This window comes from Lepeophtheirus salmonis, chromosome 12, assembly GCF_016086655.4.
Source record: "Lepeophtheirus salmonis chromosome 12, UVic_Lsal_1.4, whole genome shotgun sequence".
NCBI lineage: Eukaryota > Metazoa > Arthropoda > Copepoda > Siphonostomatoida > Caligidae > Lepeophtheirus > Lepeophtheirus salmonis.
Window position 1 is genome coordinate 11352121 of NC_052142.2, and position 6319 is coordinate 11358439.

The 6319-nt window shown below is 27.3% G+C and overlaps 1 protein-coding gene across 13 annotated transcripts in view; it reads left to right on the forward strand.

Moving 5' to 3' along the window:
* The first annotated feature begins 717 nt into the window (after positions 1-717).
* The window catches only part of LOC121127193 (uncharacterized), a 101935-nt gene continuing 96333 nt past the window's right edge, over positions 718-6319 (forward strand). For 8 of the 13 annotated variants that reach the window (XR_011782719.1, XR_011782720.1, XR_011782725.1 and 5 more), the window contains exon 1: positions 718-980. The gene's annotated coding sequence lies outside the window, so the exon portion shown is untranslated. The remainder of the gene's footprint in view (positions 981-6319) is intronic. The other 5 variants (XR_011782724.1, XM_071892150.1, XM_071892147.1 and 2 more) reach the window with 3 other exon arrangements.

Consider the following 6319-nt stretch of genomic DNA (forward strand, 5'->3'; position numbering starts at 1 on the left):
AGTATTTTCGTCTTGTAAGAATTACTTTAGTTTAGTTTTCACAGTATTTGACTATACTGTTTTATACTTTCCAATTTGATCAAGTATATAATACTAATTTTTAATTATATGGTATAAGTAAAAGTTTATTTTTATTTTTTTTAAATAAAAATGACATTGGTTAAGTCAATTTTCTTACATTTATAAAAGTTCAGAAAATTCTATTACTTTCTTTAAAAAATAAAAACAAGAAAGGATGTAATTACACAAAAATTATTGTAAAGTTCACTATTTATCTATATAAAGTTTACTGTTTTGCTTCTTGTTTCGATAATCAATCACTTTATTTAAAAAATAAATCCTTAACACCTACTTTACGATAAAAAAGTTTCACATTAGTCTAATGAATTTGCCACAATATTTTACATCTTCCTTATATATGAAATTGTATATTTTGTAACTGTAAATTTCTTAAATAATTTTTAAAAACCCAGAAACCAATATAAAGTGTTAGGATTTTCATTTCTATATAGTTATATTGTATATTGATAACATTATGAGGGGTATTTGCAGGGAGGGGACTCCTGCAAAAAAATATTTTAAAGTTATATCCACCACAAAATATTTTGTTTTTAAATTCAAATGATCCTTGATATTTAATAAGAATTGAAAATTGACATCAGAGTACAACATAAATTTTTACATAAAAGGATAAATAAAATATATATATTAGGATTTACATAAATAGTTGAATATGCGCGAAAAGAGTGTGTTACACTCATCAAAAGGCGCGCACAGGATTCGCAAAAAAACAAACAAACATAAAAACACGCATGTTTTCTAGAGGAATCAGTTATATGTCGGTGTTGTTCCTGAGTGTTCCGCAAGATTATTTACTTTGAATAGCTCGGTTTACATATAACTCCGAGAGTTTTTACCTACGTAAAGTGATATTGTGCGGAATTAAATTCTAAGAGTTAAATATTTTCATCGATCAAAATGTAAGAGCATTTAATTTCATAATTAAGAACTTATGTTATATTGCCAAGGGCAATTTTTTTTGTAGAAGGGGGCGCTTTATTATATTCTTTTGTTTTCCTAGAAACGACAATAAATGTTTAACCTTGAAGCTCCCGCAATAGTAAAAAATCAAATTCAAGGTCATTCTTATCATGTCGTAGGACATGATCGTAATAATTGTATAAATTTACTTTAGGGTTAATTTTTTACTATAAAAACAACTTCAAATGTGATTATATTTTTTTGAATTTTATGAATTGATAAAAAAATAGTCGACTATTATTTGACGATATTCAGGAGTAAACATTATAGTTTTACATATTACACATACTATAAAAAATATATTCTGATTATACACAGATATTAATTTATGATTTGAATTATAATTTTTATTTTGTGTAAATTAGGATTAAACTCTGTCGTTTTAATTATTTTTAATGAATTAAGTTATTATAGATTGCCATAAGATGTTTTTTCAGATTTATTAGAAATAACTTATATTTTGAATTTATTTGAATAATTGAATTAAGGGTGAATTTTAGGCAACACCTCTTTTTGGGAAGGAACCTATGAATTCAATAAATAATAAATGAAGCCCGTTCTGCATTTGCTTAATTAATAATGTTTAACAATTAATAACAAATATTTCTAATGACTAACAATCATAAATATAAAAAAAAAATGAACATATTAAAATAATTCAAGTTAGTTTGTAATAATAGAAGGCAAAATTATATTTTTGTATTTGAATACTGTGATGATTGTATACTTATTCAATGTATATCTTTATAAATAATTAATAGATTTCTTGTTTATATTTATTAAAATGAATAATCAATGTCTAGCTTCATAAGTATAGAGGTATTTCTAATTATGTCATCACAAAGAATTTTAAAGAAAGAGATAAATGAGAGGTTTATCTATTAATTAAACAAACACCTATCATAATTCCCGTATGGTTGTAAAAAAAAACTACACAGTCCATCCTTAAACATCGATATGTAATTTACTTATGAACATTAACTGATTCATACTAAAAATAAAATATCGGTCAAATGAAAATTGAACTATGTAACACACTTGCTTTGTGTTGTAAATAGAGACAGTTGACAATAATATGATAGAAAAACTTATTTTTGAATTAATATTATTTGTGAATTTGATAAATATTCGTTTTATATATTTTATGGAATTACTAAACAATAATATTCAAAGCTGCTTGTATTCAGTGAATTTATAAAGGTGGGTTTATACAAAGTCCTTCATGTAGTATATCATTTGTTTCTGAGAAAAAGTTGATCATCTACAGATTTGACATAAATTATCTAGCATGACTCTTTTTTTTTTTTTTTTTTTTTTTTTATCAGTTGAATAGTTTTCAAATTTTGTATCTAATTAACTCTTTATGTATGATGAATCTACCATAATGTTGTGTTTTAAGAATTGTATACAGAAAAGTTTTATAATACAATCATTCTTGTTAAGGAGAAGTAGCTCATGACGAGATTACACGCTATTACTTTTTTTGATATCTTGGATGTTTTAAGGAATAAGTCATTAAAAAAAAAGATTTTTATTAATTCCTTTTTGTGTAAATTAACTTGCAACATGTTTCGCCATAAAAATAAGTATATATTATCCTACAAATATCATCACTATCGTAAAACATCATTATATTTTGGAGTTCATTTGTTACAAGAGACATTAAACAATTGGTCTTTATTCAAGGATTCATATCAAAAAGCAATTGCTAAAAATATCTAAGGATAACTTTAAAAAGTGTCTTAGGGAATTGTTAGTATTGTATCTTAATGCGGAGTTATTATAGACAGTCTTTGTTAGACTGAGAGTAGAATTGAAGATCGAATTTGCAGTATCTTCCGCCTTAATCTTTGCTAGATACAGAATGGGATTTGTTTCTATTTCTCTATCTTTATTGCTTCTTGTAGTTAATCTAATAAAACGTCAAGACAGCTTAGCTGTTCTCCATTCAAACATTATTCAAACTGTCAAGGTTATCATGTCAATTTCAAGTTTTTTAGGAACCTAAAGTAATTAAAATTTACAACTCCAAATGTAAATAAAAATAGCTTCATTTATATAGTAAAACTGTATCTAAGATCTATCCTGAATTACATACAAAAAATATTTCGCATGAATATGTTTCATAGTTTTCAACAACGATGGGTGATTCTTTTAATTATCACAGTAAATAAAAAAAGTAAATTACTTCGTCATAAAAATTAAGGAACTTATTTTTAGTCGACATTATTTCAATGTGGTATCCTTTAGAGAATAATAACATGGATTTTCTAGTTGAATATAAGGAGCCAACTATAAATTAAGTCCTTATTTACAGTTTTTTTTACATATCAAGCCCTGTACCATTGTCAACAACATTCAGCAACAATTTTAAAATATTATTTCTTTCCTCATCTCTTCAAGTGTCGTATATGAAAGGGAAGGATTAAGGTCTTCTCCTTTGCTGAACAAAGTAGGTTTATTTTGATATTGATGCTTGAACCGGAGATATCTCTGATGGGCAAGAATTTATAAACTTGTGCCAGAAAATATCATTTGGCACCTCAATTTTTCCAGGCGTCTCACTAAGTTTCTCCAAATAGAGACAATGGTGTCATACTAAACTAAAGACGTTATGAGGGATCTGTAGTCAAATAAAAATAATTATATTTATCATTATATCTGTAGATCTCTCATTGGGTCTTTAGTTTTTGATTTTTTTAGATAGGTTGGTAGATAATTTATCACTGAAAACCTAATTAATGATTCATGCATTTAGTTAGATGTTTTTTTTTGCGTTAATGTACTCGAATCTAGTATTTAATCATTCATTTTCTAATCATTTTTCTTCATTAAATCATTGTTCAGTATATTTATAATTATTGAAATAATTATATTTCCCTTCAGTATTTGTTAATTTAGTGTCGAGTCGATAAAGTTATTAAAAAGTTCACAAACTTGAGATTTTTTCTAGAATTTATATTTTTTAAGGTATAGAAGTCTATTTTTGTGGGTTCTACAAAATTATATTTAGCATCTTTAAAATTATCAAAAGGACACGGTTTTTCATATCACGGGTTTTCATGCCAATCTTTAGTTATCATAAATTAAATAATAAATCACATGCATGATTAACTTTTTCATTTTGGTGTAAGTTCTTTAAGATTATGTAGTGTAATGAAGACTGTTGGGGACAATGGCTGAAATGCAAGTTTTTTTTTTTATTATAAACAAATATATATTCTGTTAAGGTTTTTAAAAGTTTTATTCATTTTTTAAAAATAAATTGTAATAAATTAAATCCAAATATATTTAATTTAGGATTGTTTTAGTCATTTATACTCCTTACGGGATGTAAGGATTAGTCTTTACATAATTTAATTATATATCTTACTTATCAGAGTTACCATAATATGTAAATGTAATTAAAATAATATCCATTATTACTCATAGAAGCATCGTTTAAATTTGAACCCCCATCGGGGTCGTTTGAAATGTAAGGCTGTGTAAAGTTCTAGTTAAAATACTAAGTATACATATCTTTATATTTATTGGAAAGAATATGAATATATAAATATTGATATTAAAATATATACTATATTAATATCACAAATGATGTAAATCCAGGGTTTTTTTTTGCTGGACCGTTAATTTGTAATTGGTTATATCAAAAATGAATTTTCTTATCCTTAGCAGTTGTCATTATTATTTAATTCCTGAGGAGTGAAAATCCTTTCTTAAACAGATTTAATTATATTCAAAACCTGTGTGAACGTTAGCGTGTGCTCATAAAAAACGGAGCGTAACCCTGAGGATTTGTTGCTGAGTTATAATTGTAAGTCCTTGTTGGACTCAGAGTAGAATTCTAGTAGAATATAGCTGATCTAATGAAACGTCATCAGCATAATTTTTTATCTCCTTGAAAACATTTTGCCTATTGTTAGGGTTAACATGTTGATTATCGATTTCTGTTTTTTGACATTCTCATTCTACACTGGATTTTCACCATTGAATATCACTGTTATTATTTACATAAGTATTCACATAATTAATATAGGGATGTTTTATTCTATTTATATATGAATGATGTTCAAACCTATAACAACTTCCTTTCAAGCTTGGTCAGTATTTGGCCTTGGGTAACCTTCAATTTTCAAATACATCCGTCCACTTTCACCTTTGGCAATATATCACCTATTATCTTCAGAATTATAACCGATGATGACAGTCAAATCCACAGTCTCCCTTAATATGATTTCAAATTTGTACTTCTCTTGCATTTTTACGAGATCTTTCATTCCTTTAATAGTTGCTTCAGCAGGTCCATTGCTTTGGGGATAGTGTGAACTTAATTTTTCATGTTGAATTTTAAAATTATTTCAGAATTATCTGAATAATACAGATTTGTATTGAGGTCCCCCCATCGGTTCCCAAGCGATTTGGAATTCCAAATATCATAATGTGACCTCTTAACAAACCGACCACACATTTTATGAATTTGGAGCCTTTTGATATTGGATCACGGAAGGCCATACGCTATATTGATTTACATAAACTTGGAAATATTTTCCTCCATATTCGAAAATCCGCTGACGTAACCTCATATTTTTTACATATATTATTACACATTCCTCAATAATTGTACAGCAGGCTGACTATTTCGAAATCGTTAACATTTTTCACAAATCGGAATTTTTGGACTGATGTCATTCTGAAAATTGGACCAATATCAAAGTGTTCTTGCACTTTCCTTCGCTTTTGAATACACAAAGGGTTTCATGAAGTCCTTAGAGTACTTAGGAACGGATTTTCTTTGGTACTGTAATTCTACAATTGTCCATTATTATCAATCTTCCCCTAACCTCTTTCTAAACAGATAGACGGTTACGCATTTTCTTGTAACAATACGATGCATGGTTTTATGTTTTTCTTTCTTGTAAGGTCTGACATACAATTATATAGTCTAGGTCTTCTTCTGCTGGGGCAAACATTTCATCCAAAGCTTTGTCTTCTTTCAAAATTTTATAACAAATGTCTTCGCATATTTTGGCTCCCCCTTTTTCTTCTTCAACAGGTTTCTCAATTGTAGCTCTGCTTTATACATCTGCGATACAATGAGTCTTTCCTCTGGTCCATCCTTTGTTAAAGGCGTATGGGGGCAATTTTTCTATTAATCTCTTGATTTTAAATTATCTTCCTAAAAGATAGATTTTGCCTTGTCGATGGCAAAAAGTATAGGAAGGTAGTTTCAACTCATGAGTTGCGCATCTTGATACAGTCTCACTTATAAATATTTAAC